The sequence below is a fragment of the Enhydra lutris genome, unplaced genomic scaffold, assembly GCF_002288905.1.
Source record: "Enhydra lutris kenyoni isolate GAN:26980312 unplaced genomic scaffold, ASM228890v2 scaffoldscaffold21, whole genome shotgun sequence".
NCBI classification, from domain to species: Eukaryota; Metazoa; Chordata; class Mammalia; order Carnivora; family Mustelidae; genus Enhydra; species Enhydra lutris.
In genome coordinates this window covers 36,811,105-36,823,322 of record NW_019154105.1, presented here as the reverse complement: position 1 = coordinate 36,823,322, position 12,218 = coordinate 36,811,105, and the positions used below count along the sequence as shown (strand labels likewise).

General features: G+C 48.2%; 1 protein-coding gene across 1 annotated transcript in view; it reads left to right on the top strand.

Moving 5' to 3' along the window:
- The first annotated feature begins 224 nt into the window (after positions 1-224).
- The window catches only part of LOC111148992 (Kruppel like factor 3), a 33,493-nt gene continuing 21,499 nt past the window's right edge, over positions 225-12,218 (top strand). The window contains exon 1 of the mRNA XM_022505857.1: positions 225-423. The gene's annotated coding sequence lies outside the window, so the exon portion shown is untranslated. The remainder of the gene's footprint in view (positions 424-12,218) is intronic.

Sequence of the window (12,218 nt, the reverse complement as noted above, 5' to 3'; positions counted from 1 at the left end):
GCCGACCCCTCCGGCGGCTGCCTCCACCCAAGTGGGTGGGGACCCGCCCAGCCCGGGCGGCCGCGGCGGCTCCCTCTCCCCTCCCTGACCCTCCCACCCCGGGTCCCAGCCTCTACTTACCCCGCCAGCCCCGGGAGGCTCGCAGAGCGAGCGGCGCCGGCGTCATGTGACTGCCCGGAGTTGGTGCCAGGAGCCAGAGGGGAGCCAGGAGCGGAGCCGCGCGGAGCCGGGGCCCGAGCCGGAGCGCAGCGCGAGCGCCCGCCGCACGCGCGCCCGTCCCCGTTCCTGTCCCCGTGCCCTGCGCCGCCACCGCCACCGCCGCCCCGGCTGGCGCGCTGACATTACTGCATTCGCGGGGTTCAAGGCGGCTCGGAGCCGGGCCTTTATTTCTCGTCTGCAGCGCTCAGCACCGCGCCTCGAAAAGTAAGTCCCTTTCCCTCACCTTCCCTCGCCCCGACTCCTGCTGTCGCCCTTTTTGACTCGTCCAGTCTCATTTCTTTTTATCCCGGAGGGGGGTCGCGCAGTTAATGGGCCGGGGGGTGCAGCGCGGGGGTGGGGGCGCCTATGGGCTTGGGAAAGTGCAACAGCTCTTGGAAGCCGGGGGTGGGGGCGGAAGGGGAGGCGACGGGGAGGGGGGAACCCCGGGTTCGGCGGTTGAAAGTGTGGGATTCGGGGAAGCCACCGTGCGGATCCCGCGGTGCGGGGGACCGAGACCCGCGGCACCCGCCGCGGCCCGGGAGAGGCCGCGGGCGGGGGCTCACCTGTGTGGTCCCACGGCTGCCGCCCGCCCTCCCGCCCGCTCGCGATTCCCTCCAGAGCCCCAGAAATCTCAGTGCTCTCCGCGTGTGGCAACGTTGTTTGGAGAAAGGTAGCGAGGAGGCCGCGCACTCCTGCTCCTCCCCCTCCGGGTCCCCCACCCCCCGCTCCCGCGCCCTCCCCTCTCCGCCCCCCGCCGCCCCCCTCTTCGGACGGGGCGCGCGACCGCTCGCCCGCCGGAGCAAACTTGGAGCAGCCTCCCGGGCCCTCTGGGAAGAAACTTGGGGCCGTTGGGACTGAAGGCAGCATCCCATCCTCGCTCCTGGAGCCCAGGAGCTGCCAGGGCGTCTGGATCCTCAGGGGCAGGAGAAAAGAGCTGGCCGGGTTTGGAGAGTCCTCCTCAGGGCACACCGAGAACCTGCCGCAGTGCCTGGAGCAAGAATTGCAGCGAGGCTGGAGGCGGAGATCGCCTTCGGCAAGTGTCTGCAGCGTTAGGGACTCGAGCCGTTTGGGGACTTAAGAGACTGACCCCTGGACCTGGACCCTTGGGACTTAATGCATTTCAGAGTGGCTTTCTTGGAGATGGCAGATAATACTTGGAATTGTCATATCCACTTTGGCAGATACCAGGGAGAATCTTCCTCGTTACATTTCACAGCTGTATACAGTGATAATAGATGGAGAATCTGTGTGAGCTGGACTTATTTTTAAGAAGTCAGGTGAAACGGAAACTGGACATTGCTCACCCTGTATTGCACTAAAATAAACATTTTGCACTGAATTTTTTATTAGCTCAATGCATTTTTCCACTAATACCACCCAGGATACTTTAAATATATCAGTTATATTCTCACAAGAGTCTGGTATTTGAGGAGAAGTATGTAGTGGTATTCTGACTTCATTTACATTTAGTGTATAATTATTAGCAAAATGGAGTAGAATAGACAGTTGTTCATTATAGGTTTTTCCACTGAGCAATTTTGCACCTTTTTTTTTATAGTGCTTTCTGTATGAATTTGAGCAGCATTTTTATAAGAAATCCATCTGGATGATAATCTGCCACTGGAGGAAAGACTTGCTTTTAGGGGAAAACCAATCTGATAATATTAACATCTCCAAAATGTTGAGAGTTAGTGTTAGAAAGAACGGACAGATGAGTTTCTTCTGGCTCCAAGCATGGAATATGTTGACCTTAACTCATTAACAGAGACCTGAAATGAGATGTTTGGTGAATTTCAACTCTCTAGGGAAACTGTCTCCAGTTTTCCAGTCAGTGGGGTTTGCATCCGAAGTATTAGAAGAAAAAGAGCTCAATGTACTATTTAAGTTCAATAAAGATACACTTCAAGGAACACTTGGCTTTCATGAAGGGGAATGCAGGTATAAAAATCTTATAGCAACAAAGAAAAGTAACTGCTAAGACCACAAAATCTTGTCAGATATAAAACATGCTATTGTTTTTTTCACTGCAAAGTTTCTAAATTAAAACCCAATTTTCTGGTTGCTATGGGCACAGTAATGCCTTTTTTTTTTTTTTTTTTTTTTACCTGTAGTTTTGTCTACACACATTTTGTTCAATCTCTGATCGTGGAAACCCGAGTTGAACAATCCTGACCAACTAACCAAAAAAAGAGACCTAATGGGGGGGAAGACTATGAATGGTTTTTACTACCTTAAATATACTTAAGGGAAAATAGATGTTTTCAGATATCTTGTAAAAATTGATATTCTGGTCTCCAGATTGTATGACACTCTTGGGTTAAATGAAATGTCAGGAACAGAGTGACATTCTCCAAAGGTGAATTTCTTTAGATGTGTGGACAGGGAGAACAGATGTGCAGCTGGGTGCGGATAGGTTTCTAACTATGCAGTTGAAAAAGATGGTGAAATTGTGGGGGCGACTCTAGGTGACCCACACTCTGTGTCTAGGAATATAGTTTTGTATAGTGAAGGGACACACGGAACTGGTCCAGTTGTCGGTTATATGGACTAACCCAGTGTCCTCTGAATTCTTACCAAAGCTTTCTCTGCCTTCTCAGGATGCTGAGGCTGAGCAGTGATCATTACCCTAACCCCCAATCTGATCGAGGCTAGAGACCAGCCATTGGGATGGGGGAGAAAGAGACAAAAGAAATGGGAAAGGAGGCTGGTGTTAATTAGGAAGGGTCTCTGCTGCCTGCATGTGATAAAATTACATGTTCACTTACGGTGTTTACTGTATGTGGAAGCTCCTATTTGTAAATAGGGCAGGTCCCCAGTATAAAGCTGGTGTTATTATTCACACCCATGGAACAAACACCTCCACCCCCCTGTTGTCTTAAAAAACTCCAGCTGCTCATGAATATAGGGTCAGGGAGGGCCGGCTCAATGTTTCTCTGCTCGCTCTCCAGCACAGCCAGCAGAGCTGTTTCCTGTTCTTTGTTTCAAGGCTGGGGTTTGCGTCATACATTCCAAGTGGCATATGTGTGCTCTTTCCTGTTTCAGGCTGTTTTCTGGTTGATCAGTAGCCGGGACCAGGCCGTGGTCCCTGCCCCTAAACTCCCGATCTCCACCCAGGGAGTTATCCTGTCTCTACACACTTGTGATTGCCTAAGAGGCCTGTGTTATGTCATAACGAGGAGTCAGTTAACCTTTTTACATATACCCTTTGCTCCAGTGTGTTTCTGTGAGTGAATAAATACTTGCACCTTCTTAAATTCATCATCGCCAAAGTGTGACTCTGAGAAATGCGCGTGAGGTTGGCCAGAAGGCTAAACGGAGGTTGCATATTGATGGTTTTCCATTCTTGTGTCGAGGTGGGCAGGGTGTTTGTTTGGAGATAGGCATTTGGCCCTGAAGCTGTCATTTTTGGAGGATTTTGGAGGATTGCCACCTTACAGTCACCCAGACCTAGCATTATCTGCAGGCTGTGGCCCACCCTTGGCCACACCCTTGTTCCCCAGTCGCAGTGGAGCTCCAGACAGGAGGCCCCACTGAATGGAGGGAGAGTTGAAGCATTCCTGGCCCACTGGGCTGATTGGAAAATCTCGCCTAGGTTTTTAAGGAAGAGATCTTTATTTAGGAAAAGTATAGAAGCTAGAAACATAAGCTACATTTGAGGGAATCAGCCCCAGGGTCATCTATTTTAAAGACAAAGATGGGAGTGCTAGGATAATTTTCCTAAGGACCACGCTGTATTCTGCATCTGATTTCTGACCTGTTCTAAGAATAAAAAGCCCCAAGAAAAGGAGAACTGGAAATAAGAAATTCATTTTAATGACAGTCTGGAAAATTTTAATCTTATATTCTGAAAACAGAAGGAGACTTCTCTTGTTTTTATTGTCTTACAACACCAACTTTTTCATAATCCCCATTTTTGCGGGGAGGGTATATTCTCTCAGTTGTGGGCTAACATTTCTAGGTTAACTATTTGGTTCTTCAGAAACTAAGTTTTTAAAGAAATAAGTTGGACAAGAAACTTCTGGCAAGTTTCTTTTTAAACTTATTTTTGGATTTTTGTTAAAATCCAAAGGAATTATCTACAGTGTTCTCTAATGGAATTAATTCAGAGTTGCCACGGCAGCAAATCAGACCCTCTCCTCCCCAAAATTGATGATAATAGTACTTTGGTTTTTAACTTCACATTCCACCACATTCTTTATGGGTAAAGGGAAGTACATAGTATGATATTAAGAAAATTACTAGAATCAAATAGAAGGTTACTGATAACCTTTGCAAAAAGATGGGCCTCTTGGAAGTTTCAATAGGATTTGTTCTTTCTCCTTTGGGAGAAGCAAACTTGAAATACTAAGCTGACTTACAGCGCAGGGGACCTTTAAACTAAAATTTGTAAGTAACCCAAATTTGAAGCAACTTTCTCAGTTTTAGTTCCAAAGCTGTTAACAATCCTACTAGCTTTTGTAGACAGAATCTTTGTTTAGCTTATTCCAAGTTACCTTTCCTCCCCATTTGGGGGGAGAGGGAGGTAGGCTAATACATGTCAGGGTCTTATGTATTTTATCAGGAAAAAAGAAAAACTTCAAACCTTTAAAAGCTAAGCTGAACAATTTGGAAAAATTATACCAGTCTGATAATTACTAAAATTATAAAAGGAAAAAAAATGGGAATAATTGTTTCATCTCTTGACTATGTAAATTATTATTCCTAACTTAATCCCATTTTATTTCTCCCCTCCCCCTTTACATACTTGTCTTAATATTTCCAAGTCAACCTTTCTGCTACAGTGAACAGCTTTCTTAGGTGGTATTTCTTACTTTTTTTCATACCAGTTGTGTTTAAGAAAAAAAACTAAATAAATATAAGCAATCTTATCCTTGAAAGACTAGGAATTACATTATTCTGGAAATTGGGTTTCTTTCTGTAATGCTTCGCAGTCATTGGTTCTAACTTCAAAAAAAAAAAAAACCTAGATTCATAAAGCACTTGATACTCTGGTTTGGTAATGTGTAATGTTCTAGTCTGAATTCATCTCGGAGAGAGTTACAAGAGGATTGTGGTGGTTTTTGGTATTCTCATTTTCAAGCCTCATCTGTCCCTTTCTTGGACCCTGGTTCTCATCCGAAGCAGTAAGCCAGAGTTTGAGACAGGAAACCAGACAGCAGTCTGCCCTGATAAGGGAGAGCATTGTCTAAAGGAGGCAGCCCTGTGTTTCCCCCCATTAGCTCTCCTTCCTTGAAATTTGGTAGTAATGAGAAAGAGACACAGTGCTGTAGACACAGTTCTGCACCAGAACTAGGACTGTTTTCTCCCAAAGCAAAAATACCCTTTTAATTGGATCTGTACTTTTTCTAGAATGTCACCGTAGTTCAATGAAACATTAAAAAAAAATTAAAATTAGTATATTTTGTATGCCTAGTCAGGGTTTTTAGTAGTCAAGTTCATTTTCTAGCAGAACAGGTTCGTGGAGCTTTTTGAAACTCCTTCCATTGTGTTGGCCGGCTGAATACATTATCATTGCCTCCATCCAGTTATTAAGGGGAGCTGGAGACCAAACGTGGCAAGTTAAGCGGCCCTTATTCGCATGCATTCTGATCAAAGCTGGGTCTAGCCCCTACCCTGACTCTTAGGAAGGGGGTGCTTCCTGAGGCAGTCAGTCCCCTGACCAGAGGATACTGAAGAGAGCCCAGCTTAGCCTGGAACCTGCTTGAGGTGGTTGGCGGTGACTGGAAGGCCTGGCGATCTCCAGGGATGGCCTGGGGCTAGTCTCAGTCCGGATCAGTGGAGTTTTGCCAAAGCTAGACATAAGAGACCAAGTGGACATTGAGGTCAGCGCATTCTACCCTGGAGAGCGACCTGTGAATGAACTGTGGGTTTTTTCTCCTCTGGCCTGTACACCTTCTGTCTGCTAACTACCGTGCTCGAGTTCAATCACTGAAATCCACTCCTTTATCTCTTCTTGCGCTTTTATACCCTGATACCTTCCAAAGCCTTGTGCCCCAAAACTACTTTCCTTAGCAAGTTCAAGTTCCTGTTCCGCTCCGTCCTCCGAACAAGGAGTTTTTCTCTCCCGAGCCTCCCAAAGCGTTCACACTTCCTTTGTGTTTTGGGTTTTAGAAGATGGTTCTCAGGCTAGCTTCACCGGCCTCTGGGCAGGGTTTCCTTGTGTGACACCTGCTGCACAATCCTTGTGAGGCCCTTGCCCTGCTTTTTATCCTCACGTGTAAGAAGGGTAGTTTGACGTCCAATCATTTATTCATCTCCCAAGTATTTATTGAGCACCTACTCATTAGAGCTAATCTCAAATCATGTGCAGTCATTATTACTAGTTAGGCCCCGGGATGGAGTAGGTCCCGGGTGATCAACCTGAAAAGGCATTTGGAAATCTTAATGACCCTCCGGAACCTCCCCAGGGCACTGCCTAACACGGACCAGCAGGCATGGTACCCGTCCTATCCCCTCTGTACCCGGGGACTGATCCCAGTTTGAGAGGACTTGGCCACAGCACCGAGCAGAGCGCGAGCCCTGGGTCCGCGGGGAGACACGTTTCTGTTCTTGGCCGCAGCTCCAACCAGCCCTGTGAATTTGGGCAAGTCATTTCACCTCTGTTCCTCCATTTCCTCATTTCTAAAATGGGGATGAGGACCTGACCCTTCCACCTTCGTACAGTTACTAGGAGGATTTCCGTATTGACTTGGTTAGAGCTGCCAGGCTTTTTCTGAGCAGTTTTATGGACCAGTCACAGGTACATTGGCTGGGAAGAATAATAGCCTAATTTGGGGCCTTCAGAATGTGTCTTTTGATCTCGCGTCCAAGCCTGCACACCCAGAGACAGGGTAGGCAGCGGGGGCCAGTTGGGAGGAGGTGAAGTTGCCGCCACTGTAAATACTGTGTCCCTGCCTTCCGCGTCCCCTGTGGACAGATGTGTTTGCAGAAGCGTCCGCCCACTATGGCCACTTGTGGTGTAATGTTGTCCTCTGGCTGGGAAGGGAGTAGAGGAGGGCGCCGGGTCCACCAGTTTCGAAGTCCTCCTACTTCAGGTTCAAAAACCCGGCTGTCCAGCTGAGCAGCTAGCTGTGTGATCTTGGGCAGATTGCTTTACCTCTCTGTTCCGTAGTTCTCCTAAGTAATAGGAAAGTAGTGTCCACGCACCTGATAGGCATTCAGGTCCACGTGAAGAACGGCACCTGGGTCATGAAGGTGGTGACAATCAGCAGAAAACCTGTGACATCACTTAGACCCTTGCTTTCCTGGGTCAGTACCCGTGTCCTTAAAACAAGAATACCTACCGTTGCACACTCTTTTCTCATGCAAAACTTCCTCCTCTTTCGCTCTTTTATTCTGCCCCCCCCTCCTCCTCCTAGGTTTTAAAACAGGGTGAGAGCTTGACACTAGATTTGTTCAGAAGATCTCTGGGTAGCAAATACAAAATTCTTGGAGGATGATACTCACAAGGTCTCTGGAGGACCCTTAACAGGCAAGGTTAAGGTTAGGAGCAGTAACTTTTTTTTAAGGAAGTTTAGTTTAACAAGTTTCAGGTTAGGCCTCCTCATCCAAATTACTTGTTTAGGGAAGATTTCAAGTGTCTTCAGAGGTAGAAGGAAAAGGAGAGACTCCGGCGGTCCTAGGATGGGCTGCGAGCTCTTGGAGCCCCTCCTGCGTGCCAGAAAACATCATCTAGTAAGCAGGGCTGTCCTTGGGGGAGCTAGGAGGGGGCCTGCTCCGCTCCCCTAAGGAAACAGAAGGCGCTTGCGTCCTACTGGTGCTCCCAGTCCGGTTGGTGGTCTCGAGACAAACCCTCTCCAGGGCCCTGCCCATCTAGGAGAGACAAACCCTCTCCAGGGCCCTGCCCGTCTAGGTGAGAACGGTGGCCTGGGATCAGCCCAGGCACAATCAGCAGGCTGCACAGGGCAGAGAGGGCCTTGAGCTGGTCTTTGAAGAATTAGGAGGATTTAGATAAGCCGGAAGGGGATGGGGCATTCCACGCTGGTTGCCCAGCATCAGGGCCAAAATTGAACAAAGGCATGGGGGTGGGGGGAATGGGGCAGCCAGCGCAAAGGGCCCTGTGAGCTGGGGGGGAGCGGGGCGGGGGGGGGGGGGGGGGGGGGGGGGGGGGGGGGGGGGGGGGTATCACCCGGTTGGAAACGGGGTGCAGAGCATGGGCAGTTGAACACGTTCTGCAAGCCCTGGGGATCCCTGTGGAGGAAGGCTTGTGAGCTTGAGCAAGACAGAGGAGAAGAGGGCTTGGAGCCATGTCAGTGGCCAGGAGTTCAGGATGAATTGGAGGGACCAAGGGGGCTGAGGGCAGAACCCAGTCACACAGTCGGACGGGGGGCACTGAGGGCCTGGCCCCCAGTGACAGTAGCAGGAATGGAAAGAAAAGTTGGGGAGGAAGACTTGAGAGATGACCTCTAGGTTTCCATGGTGAAGGACCAAAAGTAAGGCAAGTGGGGACTGAGAGGGGGGCAGGCTTTACGAGGTAGGTGCAGGGAAGGAGAAGGAGGATTTGGGTTGGGGACATGTTGAATGAATTCTCTCCCATAGCTGGGGCTCGAAATGCTTTCCTCTTTCCCTTTTGTGTGCTTTTGAAGGGAGGGGGCGGTGTTAGCTGATGTTTTTATACCGGGAGGTCTGGTGGTGCTGTGAGGTCTAAACTTCTCGCGGAGAATCCTCAGGAGCCAGGGGAGTGACCACCACCACCCTAACGATTCTTTCTGGTTATTTTTAAGGTTCCAGCCATCCCTGCTCGGGCCGGAATTTCCAGGAACTGGCTGCTGACCGGAGCCAATTCCACGTCCCTCCCTGCCTCCCACTCCCTCCAGGGTGGGGCCCATGGGCGGAGGCCCCTTGGGGTCGAACCGGGCGGGTCTCCAGTGATAGGGCCCTAGCCCCGAGGCGGACTAGGCCCTGTGGCCTCACGCAGCCCTTCTGGATTTGATTATATAACGCTCCTCCGAAGAGAATCCTGAGGGCTGTGGCCAGCCTTGTAGGATATGTACACAGCAGGATTATTACACAGTATGGGCGTAGGTTTTTGTTGTTTTTTTTTTTTTTTTCCAGTTGATCTTGGGTTCTTGGGTTGGTAGCCCTTAAAACTAAAACACCAGAACGTCAGAGAGCCTAAAGAAGGAAAACAAGTGTGTAAACTTAGGAGGCAAAATGATTTGTATTTGCGAACATTTTTCTTTAAAGAAAAAGTGCAGAATGCCACTAGCTGGCCGGCATTGAACGTGAGAGTTTACCTGAAGGGTTTGGGTTTGGGTTTCCCCGCCCCCCACCCCTGCTGAGCCCTGGGCCTCTCTGGTCTGCAACTGTGTAGGGATTTACCTGGTGGTTACCTTTGCACCTGTCCCTATTTACATGCAAAATCAATTGCCTCACTTGGTCTTTTCCGAAGTACAGGGTGTGGACAGAGTCTTATCTGAAGCCATGTCCTGTTTGGACAAGTTGGACTCGCCTTGGCGGCTCTCCACAGGGTGGAGCAGATGGGTGGAGGCAGAAAGTAAAATTGGGTGGCTTGTTAGCAGAGAGAGGAGAGAGGGCGGGCTGTTTGCTCGCCGGATCCTTATATTTAACGTAAAACTAAATAATTAACTTCTTGCCCATTTACAAAACATTTTTGTGCAAAATGGCTAATCTGATTTGTGAGGGGGCAAAGATTTAGAACTACTGCGTGACATTTTTCTCCTCTCAAACCAATGCTAAGAGACGAAGGTAAGGTGAAAAATCCTTCCGTGATGGGAAAACTGGGGCTCACTTCCAGATAGAGGCTGGCATCTGGCTGTTCTGACAGGAGCCCCCAGCCTAAACATGCTTCCCCCACCCCCTACCCCACCCCCACATCTGTTGCCTGGCTCCCTGAATTTCTGGCCAGGCCAGCTGCCATGAAATACTTGACTCTTCGGGAGCTCGTAAAGAAGTGGAGAAAGAAGTGTTTCTTTTGAAACGCAGTTCGGTTGCAGGGATGTGGCCTGCTTGCCCTATCCCTGGTCCTTCTCTGGACCCATGAAAATACACGCGCGCGCGCGCACACACACACACACACACGATTATTATTATTATTTTTTTTTTTTTAAGTTTTTCTGTTCTCCTGCTGCAGTTCCTTTGGGGAGTAAAGAGTGGGGGAAGGCAGTGCACTTCCTCTGTTAACATCTAAACCCTTGGGAAAATTGAGGGCGCTTGCAGATCGTGTCTTGCTTTGGTCATCATACTGTTTCTCTCCTCGCACCTTGCTGAGGTCAGCTGGGAGACCGAGCTTGCTCCGAGGGTGGCAGGTCCTTTGGAGTCTGAGGATGAGGATTCGGGCTGGGTTGGGGAAGGAAAATGCAGGGACCCCTTGAGGATCTGAGGAGAGAGATGGAAAGTGCCCAGGAAGGGAGAATGGCAGAAGCAAATCCTGCTGTATCACAAAGTTCACTTCAGACACATTCTTTGTGTGTGTGTGTGTTCTAAGGAAGGGACAGTCATTTATAAGATTGTTTCTATAATAAAACTTGCTGTCGCTTCAAGACAAGCTACTTTTCAAAGGAGGTTTGTACCCTCATAAAGAGACTGTTGAGTAGGCCTTACGGTGGATAATGTGATTGTGACACAGAACTGTATTGCTTTTGAAACTTCATGTAAATGATTCACCAAAGCTTTTAAATACCTAAATCCCACGGTTTTTGCACTGTGGCAAAAAAAAAAAATCTGACCCATATTTTGACTTCTGAAAAGTCAGAAGTGTAAGTCGAGAGAGTGAAGGGAAGTGTGTCTTCCTTTTGGAGGAAAAACTCGGTCGTATCACCCTTCCCAGTAAAAGAACACAGAGAAGGTATTTGTTCCAGTTATGGAAAATTATTCTGGCAAGTTCAGTACAGCTAAGATGTAAATGTATTAATGATTGGAAGATAGTTGTTTGCAAACATTTGGGGCCTCCTCATCTCTGTGATAGCCCCATAAAACGGTTAACAGAATTCCTAGGCTTGCTTAAAATCCACTAGGTTTAAAGACCCTGAGGTTGGCAAACTCAAATTTACTGCTTGCTTCCTTAGCCTCTAATACCTGTTGTAGTGCGCCACCTGCTGGCTCCACTTAAGACTGCACGCAGTGTCGTGTAATAGATTTCCGACAGCGTTTGTGGTTTTTTTTTTTTTTTTTTTTAAGATTTTTATTTATTTATTTGACAGAGAGATCACAAGCAGGCAGAGAGGCAGGCAGAGAGAGAGGAGGAAGCAGGCTCCCTGCTGAGCAGAGAGCCCGATGTGGGGCTCGATCCCAGGACTCCGAGATCATGACCTGAGCCGAAGGCAGCGGCTTAAAACCCTCTGAGCCACCCAGGCGCCCCAGCATTTGTGTTTTATTGAGCATTCCTTTTCAAAGGATGGCAGTGTCCCCAGAGGATGAGTGGCCTGTATGTAACAAAAGTCATTAAGTTCTAATTCTTTCAGTACGTAAATTAATTCTCACTTGTGTAGAAGGCACCTTGGAGACATGGCAGTCCCTCTTTGATTCTAGACCAAAACCCAAAGACAAGGTCAGTAGCAGTAGCAAAGTGTTCTCTTTAGAGATGGGCACAGTAGTTGCAGAGTTTAGGGTTTGGTTTTTTTTTTTTTTTTTCCTGCAAATAACAGATGCCTGATTTGTGTTACTGTGTTCGATTCTCTTCCTAAATTTGGTTTCTATCTAGCTTACCTTTTCTCGTTCTTACTGAACATTTTAATTACGGAATTAATATATTTAAAAATTGGCACGCAGATGTGTGTAAAGCTGTCCCCCTTCCCAGCCCCTCCCAGAAAGGACTGTGTTAATAACAGCCGAGAGTGGACGGTTTTCTTTGCATGCCCTTCACATTCTCTTGTTCCGGATTCAATGACGACCACTGAAAGTATGATCAGTCATTTTAGAAGCAGACCAGGTTGGGAACAGAGTACTGTTCACCATGCGAAAGGACAGTGAGTGACTTTGGTTCTGTTGGTAGTGATACGTGACTTCTGCAGAGTCATTGACTGTCCAGCGATGGCTTGTTCAGGAGTTTTGAAAGGAGA